This window comes from Dermochelys coriacea, chromosome 2 (genome assembly GCF_009764565.3).
Source record: "Dermochelys coriacea isolate rDerCor1 chromosome 2, rDerCor1.pri.v4, whole genome shotgun sequence".
In the NCBI taxonomy this organism is placed as follows: domain Eukaryota; kingdom Metazoa; phylum Chordata; order Testudines; family Dermochelyidae; genus Dermochelys; species Dermochelys coriacea.
Window position 1 is genome coordinate 67295604 of NC_050069.1, and position 17877 is coordinate 67313480.

A 17877-nucleotide genomic window follows, 5' to 3' on the forward strand; every position below is an offset into this window, starting at 1 on the left:
AATACGTTAATAATTCATCTTTTTTAATGGAAGTCAAAATAATTGGATCAATATGAAATCCCTGAAAAGAATATTATTTTAACATATGCCCTGAAAATGTATGTCTGTATGTATATCATAATTAGGCTTGGCAGAATTTGATTTTTTTTTGTAATTTTAATGGATTATAACAATGTTTATTTTAAGTATTTTTTTTAGATTTTTATCAATTTAAATTTGCACAGTTGTGGGAAATTATCGGCCGGGGGGGGGTGTCAGACAATAATTATTTAATGACAGTCAGCATTAAGCTTCAGAATGTTAAAACTTTATAACCATTAAAATCCAAATTGTCAACACCATATTTCAAAATATACTAAGGAAATATCCTTAAATCAAACTGTTCTCAAAAGCATTTTTCTTACTTTGCCTATCTGTACATTTATATTATTATCGATGGAATTCTTTTTCATTCATTTGTGTGTGTGGATTATGAAGTTAACATATATTGACATTTACCGATAAAAATGGAATCCTTCCAAACCTAATTCTGGTGGCACCGAAGAGGTATACTTGTGGTTTGATTTCCTCACCTATGTCCCCTGAGGCAATCAGGACTATGCATTAATGTCTTCCTTCTCTCTCCTCCCTTCTCTTCTATAACTCTCTCTCTCTCTCTCTCTCCTCCCTTGCCTTTACTTTCCACCCCTTCTCCTCCTCCTCTGTTTCTAGTACCAGCTGTGGGAATGCTAAGTCTAAAATTTTGTATCTCCTCTTGTAATGAATTCTGAAGGTTTGTCTCAGTTTCCTTGAAAGCCCCATCTGTTGCTCTGACAAGTTCAAGGTGTACAGCAGGGGTGGCCAATCTGTGGCTCTGGAGCCACATGTAGCTCTTCAGAAGTTAATATGCAGCTCCTTGTATAGGCACCAACTCTTTGGCTGGAACTACAGGCACCAACTTTCCAAAGTGCTGGGGGGTCCTCACTGCTCAACCCCTGGCTCTGCCACAGCCCCGCCCCCACTCCACCCCTTCCCGTGCCCTCCTCTGAGCCTGCCATGCCCTCGCTCCTCCCTGCCCCCCCCAAGCTTCCTGTATGCCACGAAAGAGCTGATCAGGAGGCGCTGGGAGCGGGGAGTGGAGCTGATGTGAGGGCTGCTGACGTATCACTATGGCTCTTTGGCAATGTACATTGGTAAATTCTAGCTCCTTCTCAGGCTCAGGTTGGCCACCCCGGTGTACAGCTTCATAGTTCCAGAGGTACATAGCTGTGAGGGGATGTTGTCCTCATGAAGGTAGAAGCACTTTCTGAATATTTTGGGCCATTTCCCTCAAAGACCTTATGAATTATGCTTTTGTCATGCTTTCATGCTACAGCTGTTTACATGCTGAAACCTAGCTCAGCGTTCCTCTGCATCCAAAACTCCCATTGGTTTTAGTGGGAGTTCTGAGTGCACAAAGAATAAAGGATTATGCCCCATCTTCAATAGTATCAAAGCTCTAATTTTCAGGGATTTGTGTAAACTGCACTTCATGCCATTTTTAAAACTAACTATGGTACTTACTGAAAAATAATGACATTACTACAAGTTATTGGCTTTTAAGTAATGGGGGATATGATAAGAGTGGGATACCCATTCAGTGATACCCTCTATAATAGCTTTTCAGTGACAATAGTGTATATTCTGGTTATGGAGTAGTCTTTCATTTTTAGCATCCTAGATGTTCTGCAGTTTTTATTTCAACAAAATTGACACTGACCTCACTGTGAGCCATAGTAATAACTGTAGTTATTTACAGTAGGTGACCACACCCTTCTCCCTATCCTACCTCTAAAAAATACCCATAAGATAGACTTTCACTATATGTTTTAGAACAGTGGTTCCCAAACTAGGGCCGCCACTTGTTTAGGAAAAGCCCCTGGTGGGCCAGGCTGGTTTGTTTACCTGCCGCGTCCGCAGGTTTGGCTGATCGCGGCTCCCACTGACTGCAGTTCACCACTCCAGGCCAAAGGGGGCTGGGGGAAGGGCGGCCAGCACGTCCCTTGGCCTGCGCCACTTCCCGCAGCCCCCATTGGCCGAGAACGGCGAACCGCAGCCACTGGGAGCTGCAGTCGGCCAAACCTGTGGACACGACAGGTAAACAAATCGGCCCGGCCTGCCAGGGGCTTTCCCTGAACAAGGTGCGCCCCTAGTTTGGGAACCACTGTTCTAAAGGAATCTAAAAGAACTGATATAATAAGGGCTTATGATTGGAACTATGTGCCCATGCAGAGGCATAAGGAGACCTTGTAGGTGGGTGAAGCCTTGACTCTGCCACCCTAATGCTCCAGTACAGCTGTTGCAGGACCTGGGGAAAAATGTAGTAAATTACTCCCACCAATCACACACCCAGAGCAAGGGGGAAATAGAAAGGGAAATATTCCTCTGAGGGGGTCTGTCTGTGACACATTGTATGGCAGGGCTACTCATGGAACATGCACCCTGCGCACCCCCATGAAAAAAGTAGGATTTTCTGGACTCTTTGATTACAGTGTAATGTTGTAGGTGGTTAAGATAAGATGGTCTATGGTAATAAACGTCCAGTATGCAAGCTTTCAAAATGATTGACTGGAATAAAGAAAATGTGAAAACTTTCAACTGGTAAGCAAGTAACGTTCTGTCTTGGATAACTGACTTTCATGTTATAAAATTGAAAAATATCATATACCATACAATAACTGTATGCCTTTATAATTTTCTTAACATTCTGTTAATCTACATTTAGATGCCTGTGAACAAACTACAATTGGTGAAAGTACTGCATTGCTAAATGTACTTTTTAAACTTGATATCTATATGAGAAGATAAAATTTACCACACAGTAAAACAGAATCACTGTCCAGTCAGAGTCAAAAAAATCTCTCTTTTATTGCGTGTATTTACTTAGCTAGTGCAGATTAAAGGTTGTTTTTTACCTTTTTATGAGAGATTTCAGAGGTTTTTCTCTTACAGTTTGTCAGAATGGCAGGTTAAGAGCATAGTCTTGCACTTGTTCATTTGTGTGGTTGTGATTAATTAGGTGAAAATGGTTACATTCGCATTAATCCTTTTGAGTGAGATTTTTTTTTAATCCTGGTATTGTTACTGTTTGTATGGATTGCAAAACTTGTTTTTGTTGTGAGTTATAACAAGTAAAATATTTCACCAGATTCCTCCTCTACCACCAATCTTATAGTATTAGTTGTTCAATTCCATTCAGTAATTCCTGAAGACGGTTGCCATCCTGTGACGTCCGTGGGTTCTGTGAAAGGAGTTTGATTGTCTCAGGCTGGTTCCTATTGGTTAGGGAAGGTTCCTATTTTCCCAGAAGAACATGTAGCACTCTTGTTCAGCCTTGAATGGTCCTGGGATATCCACAATTTCTTCAACATTTCATATTTTTGTTGCAGCAACTGGGAGATAAAATATTTCAGTTTAGATTTAGATTGGAACAATACCATAGCACTAAGTTCTTTAGTTCTTACCTCAGCCACGGGTCTTGATCTATTCCTTCTTTGTTAGGTAGTGGAGAAAGGTGAGTTGTTCTTTTGATGGACAGTACTCAGTTGATGCTTGACAGATCAAGAGAAATGAGGATAGCAGATCCCACTGTTCTGGTTCAGTGAAATCCAAAATAGCCATCAAAGCCTTTGAGTTTAGGTCCCCTATGAGTATATGTAAAGAGAAAAAAAATTAAACTGCATTTTTCATCCCTTCAGCTCCTAAAATGCTTAGAAAACTACATATTGGGATCAGTTCACCTACCACTGAAATGCAGCCATCTCTGGTGAGAAACTCAACAGTTGTTTAATAGTGCACAACATCCTAGAGTCGGACACAGGGAAAACCATGTCCAGTTGAAATTACAGGCTGATTTGGAGATAGATAAAATGTAATTATCCAAATTGAACTTTGACCAGAATACTGGAACTAGTCCTGTTAATTAAATTATTAATGTGAGTAAAAATGAATGAGGCTTTGCAGGATAGGACCATAGATTGTAAACTCTCTGGAGAAGAGACTGTCTTTATTAGTGTTATGTACAGTATAATCTACATTATCAATGCTTAACAAATAAATAGATAATGCTCTAATGGTTTCTTTTTGTAGAGTAGGAAATTAAATCCCATTGTTCTTGTCAAATTTCAGTTTTGAAAATTATACTTTACCTATCTAAAATGATCCCTGTAATTTCAATTGGATATGGTATTTATCATATTCATATATCATTAGTATTGTTAGATTACACAATTTTGTTTAAAAGGGTACCTTTTCTCTAGGTGCCACTGCCATAAATATGAAAACAAAATTAGGTTGCCCACAGAACATCCAATTCCCTCTCCCTTACACTTCTGATTTCTTCCACATGTAGAAATCCTTATTCATATACCATTTGTATTTTCTTCGCTATTGTTTGTGGGAACTACTTATGGGAAAGGATTGTAGGATCACGCCCTAAAAGATCAATTTTAATTATTACAAATAGTCACAATCTTCAATTGCACAATGATCCATAACACACCGTGCTAGGTTCAGTGCTAACACCAATGGTAAAATATTGGCCAAGTGGGAAGAGTGTCACTTTTTCAGTCATCAGCATTGTTTCCCACAGCACCATGACTTCCTGGGAAGTCACCTAGAACAGGCACAAGCTTGATTAACTTGTGAATCTAACAAGATTGCATCATAAGGAATATAGGTGTGCGCAACTTTTGTTTTTTATATTCCATATACCCATTTTTAAAATTGTATTTTGACTGATTATGTTAGCCATATATACCCACTTTGTAGAATATACTTTGTCAAAGGAAACTAATCTATGAGAGTCGCGTGGGGAGGCGAGACTTTACTAAGATATATGCATATAAGAAATTAGACTTCAAAGGCAATGCCAACCTGAACATGGCACCAGAACCTGAACCCCCATTATCAGAATTACAAGGGCCAGTAGGCTACTGGAGGAAAAGCCCTTTGAAAGGATTTTATTACATTTAATTGTAATAATGATCCAGTATTACATGTTACCTAGATATAACATGTCAAAGATCACGTTTAGATTTCCTATATTTCCTTAAGTGTTCTAAGTTTAAGGACTCTTGAAAATGACTTGGTGATGTGCTTCTGTGTAATTCAACTTCTGCCTTCTTGCTCAGCTTGAGCTTCCAAAAGTGTCTCATGCTAATCAAAGTTTTACATATCCCAAATATTTCCTCCCAAACATAGATAAATAGCAGTGAGCAACTCAAGTTTTATTTAATTTGAGAGGTGTTTTATTTTTTTAAAAAAACCTCAAGATACATTTAACACTTAGATATTTAATAGTGTGGACAAGATTGTCATTTGCTTAATGGATGCACAGAGGGGTAAGGAGATATAATGCCCCTACTCCCCCTTTCCTGCGTGGCTCACACAGATGGCTGGTTGCATGTGTGATGTGAAAGCAGCTCAGTGGGCTGCTACTTCCCTCACCCTATAGGCAGAGAGTTTGGAGCTGGGCCACTGGGGGGAGCAGAAAGGAAAATAATCAGTCCCTAGTAAACGGGTAGCAAAAATTATTCCCCTTTCCCACCTCTTCCACCCCATGAACAACAGGAGGGCCAGTGAAGGAATTACAGCTCTTGAGTGAGAATTCCTTCCCTGAGTTGCCCCTGGAAAGACTTTCATTGACTTCAGCAGGCCTTGGATTAGTCCCTAAAAGAACGTCTTGGTTTTCTGAATTCCTGTTTATCTGTGTAAGCAAACTGCCTGCCATCAGTGGGGAAAAGTGGATATTATATACTTTTTCTGAGGTATCATATCTGGGGACTATAATCTTCCAGTGCTTATACCTGATTCATCATGTTATTGTGCATCATGTTTGCCTTAGTGAACAATGGGATGGAAGTAATTTATTATCAACTTTTAAAGCTGTATGGCACTATTCTGTTACAAGGATCTGGAAACCTGCAGTTCATAAACTTTTAAAATTAAACATCATGGGATAGATCAGTTTTCATAGTATCCATGAATTTAGTGTGGACAGTTCAAAACCTCTCTCTATTTTGTGCTACAATATGTTTGAAACCTTTTTGTTTTGGTTTTGTGGTCACAGTGCTTCTCCCAGTTTTAAGTTGTCTTTCTTATTACAAAACTTTTTCTTTTCCTAAGAACGACATATTTTCCCCCCTGAAACGTTTACTGAACTCATTACTGGAATAACAGAGTTTTACTCTGCCCCCAGTTTCTATGAAAGTTTCAACCAGCCTTCCTTTTAGGTGACAAAACTCTGTGATTGATAAATAAGAAGGACTAAACTCTGCTGTCTGTTATACCATGTTTCAGAGTAGCAGCCGTGTTAGTCTGTATTCGCAAAAAGTACTCCTTTTCTTTTTGTTATACCATGGTAATCCAAGAAAATTTGAAGTCAATGAACATACTCTTCATTACTAGGGATAATGGATATGGGGTAACTGTGAACAGAAAGTGTCCCCATACATTCAGTTTATCAGAGCAAAAGTATAAACTGTAGTGATAACAGTGCTACATGGCATTAAAGACAGTGGTGAAGAGAAGAAAATCACTGTTATTAGTCACTGACTTTCATGAACACTGGCCAATACTGTGAATTTGGTATTTGAGCAGTTTAAAAACTGTTTGTTTTAAAAGGGATGATGATAGTAGAGTTGTACACAGAGCTCTAGTGGCTTCTATATGCTAATGAACACCTTTCTCATGTTTATTCATAAGAAATGTTTATAATAGAGTTAATTATATCTTAAATCATTTATTGCTATTATAATACAGGTATTTGATTAATAATTAAAATAAACTAGCTTTGTGAATATGCAGTTTAAAAAACACTGGGGATTTCTGTGGAATTTTTTTAATATATTGAACAGTAAACACAATGAATAGGAAATCAGCCAATATTCAAATAACCTAAGCACTATGTAGCTAGACTTTCAATTTTGTGTAGTCTTATTTCAGAGGAGAGTAATCTCTAAAGATGCTGAATTGAGAGTAAAAACTTTGATCTTGATTGTCCAAGATGCTGAAAAATGCCACTTTTTTGCCACGCTCCACTTACTCCTAGGAAATGCTCAACACCATGCAGTACTGGGCTCATGTCTGAACACATAATTGAGCATGAGAGTATGTGTCATGCTCTTTGATAAAGATTAGAGGCTCAATCCTTGTGTCCCACACTAACTCTTGGGATGAAATAGTCTTAGAGGAAACCTGATGAGGTGATGTTGTGTTATTATAGATAGCATTCATATGAGCCATTAAGCTGGGGTCACTGTGTACCTTCCTTCAGTTGGAGGTGGTTCTGTCCTGTATCCTAAAGCTCCAAAGGTTAATCCACAAATATACACAATTTTGTTCCTTCTCTCATGGCTACCTACAGATTGATCCATGTGCTCCATACCGTACAAGGGAAGTGGTTGTTCTAGTGCAATAATTCTTTCTGTAAAGCTCTTTGAGATACATGACATTTAAAGAAAAATGGTATAAAAATGCCAGTACAAAACAAACCATGTTATAAAAGCCGCATTGCCTGATGCAAGAAAGCTGAATTATTGGTCAGTATAAAAGGAATGAAAACAACAGTCAAAATGATGGTTTATGTTTTTTCTAGTCAGGACAGGCCAATATATTTCCTAGACAAACCTGCTGAGATGCTGAAGGCAGTGCAGTGCTAAGAGAAGGGTTTACTTCAGAATGTGTGCAAATACAAACCATGTGTTTCATTGATCTCTGTACTGTATGTTAGCTTAATTAAGGGGATTTTCAGACACTGGGGTTTTACAAAGGACTGCTGGCTGTCTTTATTCATCGAACATATTAAGAAGTGATAAAGAATAGGGGATTTCCCCAGATTATATGGTGAGATGGTGGTTGAGTATTACTGAGTTTACATTTCTGTAGAGCCTAATGTTAGTCAGCAACAGAATGAGTATTATCTGCATTAAATGAAACACTGTGGGCTACGTTCTCCTCTTCAGAGACACAGCATATCTCTTCAGTGCTTTTCTGCTTTCAGTAACATCAGTGGGGGTTCTGGCATGTAGTGAGAACAGAGCTTAAATCATAAAAGTTTTGCATACCCATTGTTCAGAAGAATCATGGCCTTTATGTGAAAGTGTTGTCTGTGCATACCAATTCACTTGAGCACATTTCCTGCATGTATAACCTAAACTACAGTGTACCTATGATATACTAATTGGGAAAGTACAGATAAAATATGTGGCCAGTCATCTGAAAATAAAACTTGCTTCTTACAGCATTATATTGCATATACACCTCTACCCCGGTATAACGGGCCCCAACCCAGACAGGGACGGATGGCTGCAAGCCCTGACCCGGGGCTTGATATGAAGGATGATATCAGATGCACCCTTTCTAAAACAAAACCAGGAATAAAACTTCTTTTGTCAAATACTGTATTAATAACGGAAATGCTCAAGGCCAAAAGCACGTTCGATATAATGCGGTTTCAGCTATAACGCGATAAGATGTTTTTGGCTCTTGAGGACCGTGTTATATCGGGGTAGAGGTGTATTCATAAAAGAAGAACATAAGGTTTCATTAGCATTGAGGCACTGTGATGGAGCTAGTTGGGAAATATTTTTGTTTCCACACAATTTCCAAAAATTTTCTTCAAAAGTTTCAGGTTTTCATTAACAAATGAAAAAGCCCAAAACTGATTTTTTTTTAAATTTGACACTCTTTTAAAAAAAATTTTGGTTGCCAAAACATTTTTATATTTGAAAACACAACAAAAATAATTGTATATATATTTTTGGAATGTGGAAATTTCTATTTTGACAAAGCCATTTTTCATCAAAAAAAGGTTTCAGATGAAAATTTCAACCGGCACTAGACTTCCTTTGCCTAATTCTGACTTTGGATCATATTTAAAATGTATTTAAATTGAGAATGTAATTTTTATATTTTTTAAAATTGAGAGCACTTAAAAGAAGAAGTTAACGGACAGAACGCTCACATTCTATTAGCTTTGCTTGATTAAAAAAGACATTAATGGATGGAGTTTCAATTCTACTGTCTATTGTCACACACACTATACCTGTGATTGGTAAACTATTCCTCCTGGAGATTTATAAAAGTTTTAGATTGATGCCAGGGGTTTGCACAGGGTGTCAGTTCAAGCAGAATTTGACCAAAACTGTTTCAACTATATGGATTGACATAATGAATTCTGATGACCCATTCAGTTCATTCCACCTGAGAAGACATAGATTAATTAGATGCAAGCAAGAGATATCTGGAGAGAGATGTAATGTAAAAGTCCATGTTTAGAATGCAATGGGATAAAATATCTGATGCTGAAAAAATACTAGCATATGATTCACTGGAAGTAGGGTTTCCATTTGAAGTTTAAATGTTAAATTTTGGTAAAATACAGGGAAATATTAATAACTCAGTGAGGGGTATAAAACATTAACAAAAAATGTGGAAATGGCAGAAGTGCTAAATGACTTTTTTGTTTCAGTTCTAAACAAAAAGGTTAGCAGTGATTGGACATTTAACATAGTGAATACCAGTGAAAATGAGGTAGGATCAGAGGCTAAAATAGGGAAAGAACAAGTTAAAAAGTACTTAGACAAGTTAGATGCCTTTAAGTCACTAAGGCATGATAAAATACATCCTAGAATACTCCAGGAGCTGACTGAGGAGATATCTGAGCCATTAGCAATTATCTTTGAAAAGTCATGGAAGACGGGAGAGTTCCCAGAAGACTGGAAAAGAACAAATGTGGTGCCAATCTATAAACGGGAATAAGGACATCTGGGGAATTACAGACCAGTCATCTTAACTTCAATACCCAGAAAAATATTGGAGTAAATAATTAAGCAATCAGTTTGCTAACACCTAGAAGATAATAAGGTGATAATGGATTTGTCAACAACAAATTGTGTCAAGCCAATCTGATATCTATCTTTGACAGGATGACAAGCCTTATGGATAAGGAGTAAGCGGTAGATGTGGTATATCTTGACTTTAGTAAAGCTTTTGATATGGTCTCGCATGACCTTTTCCTAAACAAACTAGGGAAATACAACCTAGATGGAGCTACTCTAAGGTGGGCGCGTAACTGGTTGGAAAACTTCCCAGAGAGTAGTTATCACAGTCAAGCTGGAAGGGGTCCTGCAGGGATCAGTCCTGGGGCTGGTTCTGGTCAATATCTTCATCAGTGATTTAGATAATGGCATAGAGAGTACACTTATAAAGTTTGTGGACGATACCAAGCTGGGAGGGGTTGCAAGTGCTTTGGAGGATAGGATTGAAATTCAAAATGATTGGACAAACTGGAGAAATGGTCTGAAGTAAATAGGATGAAATTCAATAAGGACAAATGCAAAGTACTCCACTTAGGAAGGAACAATCAGGTGCACACTTACAAAATGGGAAATGACGGCCTAGGAAGGAGTACTGGGGAAGGGATCTGGGGGTCATAGTGGATCACAAACTAAATATGAGTCAACAGTGTAACACTTACCAAAAAAAAAAAAAAAGCAAACATCATTCTGGGATGTATTGTAAGCAGGAGTGTTGTAAGCAAGACATGAGAAGTAATTATTCCGCTCTCCTTGGTGCTGATTAGGCCTCAACTGGAGTATTGTGTCCAGTTCTGGGCACTACATTTCAGGAAAGATGTGGACAATTTGGAGCAAGTCCAGAGAAGAGCAACAAAAATGATTAAAGGTCTAGAAAACGTGACCTGTGAGGGAAGATTGAAAAAACTGTGTATGTTTAGTCTGGAGAAGAGAAAACTGAGAGGGGACATGATAGCAGTTTTCAAATACATAAAAGGTTGTTACAAGTAGGAGGGAGAAAAATTGTTCTTGCTAACCTCTGAGGATAGGACAAGAAGCAGTGGGGTTAGATGGCAGCAAGGAAGGTTTAGGCTGGACATTAGGAAACGTTTCCAAACTGTCAGGGTAGCTAAGCACTGGAGTAAATTGCCTGGGGAGGTTGTGGAATCTCTATCACTGGACATTTTTAAGAGCAGGTTAGACAAACACCTGACAGGGATACTTAGTCCTGCCTTGAGTGCAGGGGACTGGACTATATGACCTCCCAAGGTCTCTGCCAGTCCTACGATTCTATATAAAATAGTAATTATATTAAAATATACAGTGAATTTTGGAGGAAACAAATGGCAAAAGCCAGCTATAACAGCTATATACAATATATTTAATGTGAAATGAGCACATTTCGTTCCTTATGCTAGGATTGTATTAATGACTAATAGAAGGACAAGGTGGGTGAAGTAATATTTTTATAGGGCCAACTTTCATTGGTGAAATAGATAAGCTCTTCAGAAGAAGAAGAGCTCTGTGGAGTTTGAAAGCTTGTCTCTCTCACCAGTACATGTTGGTCCAGTAAAAGATATTACTTCACCCACCTTGTCTCTATCATATCCTGGGGCTGATCTGGCTACAACAATACTGCCAGCATTCATGACTAATACTCAGCTAAGGTAGCGTGGTATCTTGTGGTTAAATTCTAGTTTTCCACAAAAAGCTTGAGTAGATGACCAACCAGGATTGGAATTCTTCTTTCCAGTACTGGAGGCAGAAGATGCAGCAGCTGCTATCACATCCAGCTGTGCCCATTTCCATCAGAAGTTTGTGGCCATTCTGCTAAAATTCTGGATCCATTGATCTCTCCACTCTTCTTCCTTTTCTGCTCTGTACCATTGTCTGTGTTCCTGCAGGGAGAACTACAGTGCAGCGCTGTGCATCTCAGAAGCTTGCATCTCACTCCAACAGAACTTGATCCAATCAAAGATATTACGTCACTTGCCTTGTCTCTCTAATATCCTGAGACCAACATGGCCACAACTACACTGCCTAAGCTTGGCTTTATACCAACACAGGGTACATCTGCATTTGGAACTGGGTGTGTGCTTCCCAGCTTGAGGAGACATACTAACACTAGCTCTCATCAAGCTAGCATGCTAAAGATAGAGTATATCAAGCTGGGAATCACACCTCAAGTTCCATGTGTAAACGCAGAGTCAGAGGGCTGCAGTGTCTTCCTGTGAAGTTTCTTCTTTCCAGCAGATCATGGAATTTTGGGTGTTTCATGTAGTACTATGCAAAAAATTTTGACCAAAACTTTTTCTTTAAAAAAAAAAATGCAAGTTTAACACCACCAACATGTTTGATGTTTGTTTGTGTTGGTTTTGCCAAACTGATAGTTTTGAGGGAGAAAAAAAAAGAAATCAAAATGCTCTGCGTTGAAATTTTAAAATGAAACCTATTGATTTTTTTGGTTTTGAAATAATTTTTTTATGTAGAAATTTCCTTTAATATTTAAAAAAGCTCAAAATTGAAAAGAGCTAAAAAAAATAGTTATTTGCCCAGCTCTAGCTTCATGTCAATGGAAGGCTCAAAAGGATTTGGACCAGAGTTCACAAAAGTGAATACTGAAGTAAAATCCATCATTTAACACAATATTTTTAGAGAATAATTGCAAAGGAACCTAAAGTTAAGTAGATGTTATGTATGCAGAATTAATTAAGTCTTACTTTGAAAGGTTGATTCATTTCTGGTAATGGTTAATGGGTTTTCAAGAGAGCCCAAAGAAGTTTACAATGTTTGGCAGTAAATCTGGCCTTCAGATACATAGCTAGCTTCAGTCAACATAATTATGACTTCATTATGATGTTATTACCTGTGGTAGTATCCACTGAAAGTTGGGAAAGTTATGTGAAGTATCACTGTGAGTGTGGGAAATTATAAGAGCCTCTGTGCTTGTTAGGAGGTGTTTTGGCAATATGTAATGATCCAAGGAGGTGAATTGTTGTCAAGCAACTTTGCTTTAAAGTATTTGAAGTTCAATACAAGGTTTAAGAAACTAGTCATGTCAAACTTCTCCAGGACACACAATATTACTTTTGTGGGAGTGAATATATATAATAAAACATATATACGGACCAGCCCTCTGAAACTTACAGCCTAATTTGAACTGCAGCCATGTGCCAGCAAGTCTTCTGGATTTTTTCTGTTTCAAGAAGTGCAAATAAATTTAGCCAACACTCTCTTGATTTGATCTGCTGAATTTTCTTTCTTTATTTCACGAAAACAGACAATTTTTGAGCTAGTAATGCACAGAAGTGATTTGACTATGCAGCAAGCGAAGGTGCCGGTATAAAATCCACAAGAATGCGTCCGCTTTGTGACTCCAAAGACTTAAATGGAGTCACATTTAAGGATGATATTTTCCAATGGAGTTGAAAACTGTTGTTTTGAAATACTACAGAAATGTTTTCACATCTGATCTAAAATAATTTATAGATTACAGAAACAGACAGCTATGTTCCATTGTACTATTGTTTCCAGTCCCCTTTAAGTTTGCTTGGATATCAGTTTGCTTTTGTTATCTTATTCAGATAAAGGACACTTTTTACCACAGGATACAGTGGCTAATGTAGATTTTAGCTTTTCAATCTAAATGTAATGTGTTAATTTAATATTTAGTTCCATCTGTATTTAGTCTGCATTACAAATAGAAAGTATGTTTCTGAGCATTACACTGAAAAGATTGGAGATTTCACTAAAAATCCCCTCCCTGCCCAAATGTATTTTTATGAACTATATTAACATTTTTGAGCTTTGTATACATTAAAGAGTGTTTTCATTGATCAACTACTTAATTACCATTGATTCTCGGTGTGAGTACATAATCTCATGGCACAGCCTGAGTAACAATTGTTAACAGCTGACTGATCAATTAACCATTTCAGTATTCATTACCCTAAAAGAGAAAACTGATTACAGTTTGCAAGTTGATATGGCAGATTTAGGTTAAACTGCAAGTTACATAATTTAAGAATAATAGAAATTTCAGTTTTATTTTCTTTATATGAAATATATGGGACATCTTGATTTTTTTAGCTTCATTACTGTACGTGTATGTAAAAATGCTAAAATCATCATTTTGACATTAGGGCACACAGTGGGTGAATATTTAACATGGGGAACACTCACTTGCTTGGTCCTCTCAACATATGTTAACTTTTGTGAAAGGGTCAGGCCAGATGGCTACAAGAGAGTGCTAGAACGCAGATGTATTAGCCCCAGGTTAAGTAGGTCCCTTTTCCCTGGGTAAGGTAACAGGGAAGGTTCCAGAACAATTAGGAACTTTCTGGAAACAATTACGGTAGACAGGCTGATTAGAACACCTGCAGCCAATCAAGAAGCTGCCAGAATCAATTAAGACAGGCAGGCTAATCAGGGCACCTGGGTTTTTAAAAAAGGAGCTCACTTCAGCTTGTGGTGTGCGTGCGAGGAGCTGGGAGCAAGAGGCGCAAGAAGCTGAGAGTGAGAAGGTGTACTGCTGGAAGACTGAGAAGTACAAGCATTATCAGATATCAGGAGAAAGGTCCTCTGGTGAGGATAAAGAAGGTGTTGGGAGGAGGCCATGGGGAAGTAGCCCAGGGAGTTGTAGCTGTCATGCAGCTGTTACAGGAGCAACTGTAGACAGCTGCAATCCATAGGGCCCTGGGCTGGAACCCGGAGTAGAAGGCGGGCCTGGATTCCCCCCATCCCCCAACTCCCTACTTGGTACCGGAGGAGTTGAACTGGACTGTGATTCCACCAGAGGAGAAGGTCTCTGGCCTGTTCCCCGATCCACTAGGTGCATCAGCGGAGACTGCGGGGATTGTTCTTCTTGCTTTCCCCATGCTGGCCAGTGATGAGGCTAACTGAGTGAACGGCAGATTTGAGCCATGAAAGTGGCCAAACTGAGGGCTGCTGTGAATCTCTGAGGCAAGCAAATGCAACAATAAGTGCAGGACCCACTAAGGCAGAGGAGGAACTTTGTCATACTTTATTAGTTTACCTCTCTTTTCAAGCCAGACATCAGATTAGCGTTTCTGTTAAAGTAAATTTAAGGCTCATAAAAATTGACAGACATGGAAAGCGAATCCTTCTACGTATCCACAGCACCACGTGGCAACAGTGTAACAAACTTTCACTCACTGCCTCACTCATGTGCTTCAGCCACCCTGTTCTGGAGTGACCACTTGTAGAATTTATAACATAATTCAGCTCCATGCCCATTCAGTCCTTTGCTACTCTGCTAAAACATACAGCAGGTGCCATCTGGGATAGTGATTTTTGTGATACGAAGGCCTCTCTTTTCAAGGAACTTTTCTGGGCAGGGACTTTGTCCATTTCTGCAGCTAAAAACACCTTCTGATTGGGGCCTGATTTGACTGAGGTCTTTGACTGGTAGTACAATACTACAACTAACAATAACTGAGGCCATGTCTACAATACGGGGACTGTAGCAGCTTAGCTATGGTGCCATACCTATGCTAACATAACCCCATAGAGTAGATGCAGACTACAGTGACAGAAGAGAGCGACAGTAGCTAGGTTTTAGGATTTAGCTGCATCTAAAATTGGGATTAGGTCAGCATACCTGTGTTGACAGACTTGTGGATTTTTCACCCCCCTGAAAACTGTAGCTATGTCAGTCAAAGTTTTAAGTGTATGGCATCCTGAGACCACCAACTCATTTCACATAGGCCACTGAAGAGGCATTATATAGCAGTACATTTTAGCTTTTATTGACCGGGAGCTGAAAATATCTATAGTCCATTAGCAGTCTCTTTATCCATATATTTCTTTTTTTACATGAGTTCTATAATTATGTTAATGCATTGCCAAAATATTATCTTACGGTTCCTAATTTTGTGGTAGTTGCTGGGAAGCAGGATTTTAGTATATAACTATAAATATTTTTCCATTTAAAATAGCAATATCTTTACTTTGTAATAAAATTTAGACATTGGAAAACTATCAATAGATGGAATTTTAAAGTAACCCTTCTTTTCTTGTACTTATTTTACAACTTTAAACCTCTTACTTAGGCTGTTTTGTACTCCAGAAATACCCTCTCTTTGTAACAAATTCCTGATATACAGAAAATATATTTGTACAGTAAAACTGTGCTTGTTAAATTTAAACCAGATTTATTTCAACAGAACAAATCTTTCTTTTACAACAAACAAACAAAAATTTAGTTTGCAAGGTAAATAATTCATGTACTGGCTTATCTATCTACATTTTAGCCTGAAATGACTGTACTGCAATAAAAGCTTTATCTGCCATGTTGGGGGGGGGAGGGTGCCGTTAAGTAAAAAATTCTGGTTAACTAAAAGGGTGGGAGTTTGGGTGTGGGAGGGGGCTCAGGCCTAGGGGTTGAGGCATGGGAGGGGGTGCAGGGCATGTGTTCTGAGAGGGAGTTTGGGTGTGGGAGGGAGCTCAGGACGGGGGTTTTGAGGTGCTGGATCTGGGCAGGATTCACCTCAGGTAGCACCCCTCAAGCGGTGACATGTCCCTGTTGCTCCGAGGTGGAGGCATGGCCAGATGGCTCTGTGTGCTGCCTCCGCTCACAGGCATCGCCCTCACAGCTTCCATTGGCTGCGGTCCCTGGCCAATGGAAGCTGCAGAGCCAGCACTCGTGGCCATTCCTCCTCCTAGAAGCAGCAAGAACATGTCGTCACTTGTGGGGAACCCCCCGAAGTGAGTGCTGCCCGGATCCAGCACCCCAAAATGCCAGTTTCTAGAGCTTTCCGGTTGGTAGAGTGCCAGATAACACAACTTTACCTATACTATGAAAATAGGGCTAAATCCTGGGAAAGAGCTCACTTTTATACCACTCTGAGTCCTGTTTGCTTAGTTTCCCATTGAAGTCAGTGGGCCTGATTCTGTTCATACAATGGGGTAAATCTGGGAAACGCCAGTCAATTCAATGGCATGGCACTGGTGTAAAACTGGTGTGTGAGGAGAATCAGGTCCAATAAGACTACTAATGCAAATAAGTGATCCTTAAAATGAATATAGGTTGAGAATCAGACCCACACTGTGTAATAGAACCATGCATTCTGAATAACACACAGAAAAGATTCATAGATGAAAGACTCCTTTTAGGATTAGAGGGATAGATTCCTGAATCTTAACACAGAGTAAAATTGTTCTGCAGGTAGCTGTCAGCTCACATGCTTCGAGGAATGGCAGACACAACTAGTTGCTCCTCCTTGTGCTGTATTTGGATCAGTAGATTCATGACATATACAAATTCACTGGGCATGTCTCCAGCCCATCACCATTTTCACTCCTGTCTTGACTGTTGCCTCCTCTGCCAGCACAACAGAATACAGTATTTTTGCTGCTGCAGAAGTCTTTTCAAATGTTGCCTCATAATTAGTAAAATGAGATATCATTATATAATAAATCATATAATTGAGTAATATCAAATAATATTATATATTATCAAAGGAAAGGCCACCTCGTTTCAGGTTTTGCCTATAGGAGTTTCTAATTCTAAGGCTATTGGTTTAAGTGTTACTGGTACCTTTGAAATGTGTATCTACTACAAGGCACACAATATGCACTCATTTAAAATCAGATACATTTCAAAGTAAGTAAGTGATATTGCCGTGCAACACAAAGCTTTTTTGTAAGTTTTGTAAGTTGAAGTAAATGGTAAAGCAACCCAGTGTAAGACGAACAAAAAAGAATTTCAACAAATGTTTCTCAACAAATACAAAAGAGGTTTTGGACCTCTCTAGGTTCATCCAGCCAGAAAGGTTAGAAACTAGTGTTCATTTTTGTTTTTGTTTTTTGTTCTTCCTATAGTGGACTTAATAAGAATACTTTTAACAAAATATTTCAAAATATTCCTATTTTTTGTTTTACCTTCTGAAAACATTATGGCTTAGATTATTTTTTAGCATGTGGCTATGTCCTTTTTCTGTGGATTAATTTATAATAAACATCATTTGAGGTTGTTATCAGTCTGCCTAAACTATTTGTCCGAAATGAAGACGAGGTGGGGGAGGTGATTTATTGGACCAAC

General features: G+C 38.7%; 1 protein-coding gene and 1 long non-coding RNA gene across 6 annotated transcripts in view; one reads left to right on the forward strand and one right to left on the reverse strand.

The window, feature by feature from the left end:
* TOX (thymocyte selection associated high mobility group box) overlaps window positions 1-17877 on the forward strand; it is a 277437-nt gene that overhangs the window by 40669 nt on the left and 218891 nt on the right. The gene's annotated exons all lie outside the window — the stretch shown is intronic.
* LOC122458680 lies at window positions 2882-4633 on the reverse strand. Its single transcript, XR_006278823.1, has 3 exons — window positions 4520-4633; window positions 3483-3662; window positions 2882-3410 (listed from the first exon to the last, which is right to left on the reverse strand). It is a non-coding gene; the product is annotated as an uncharacterized LOC122458680 (long non-coding RNA).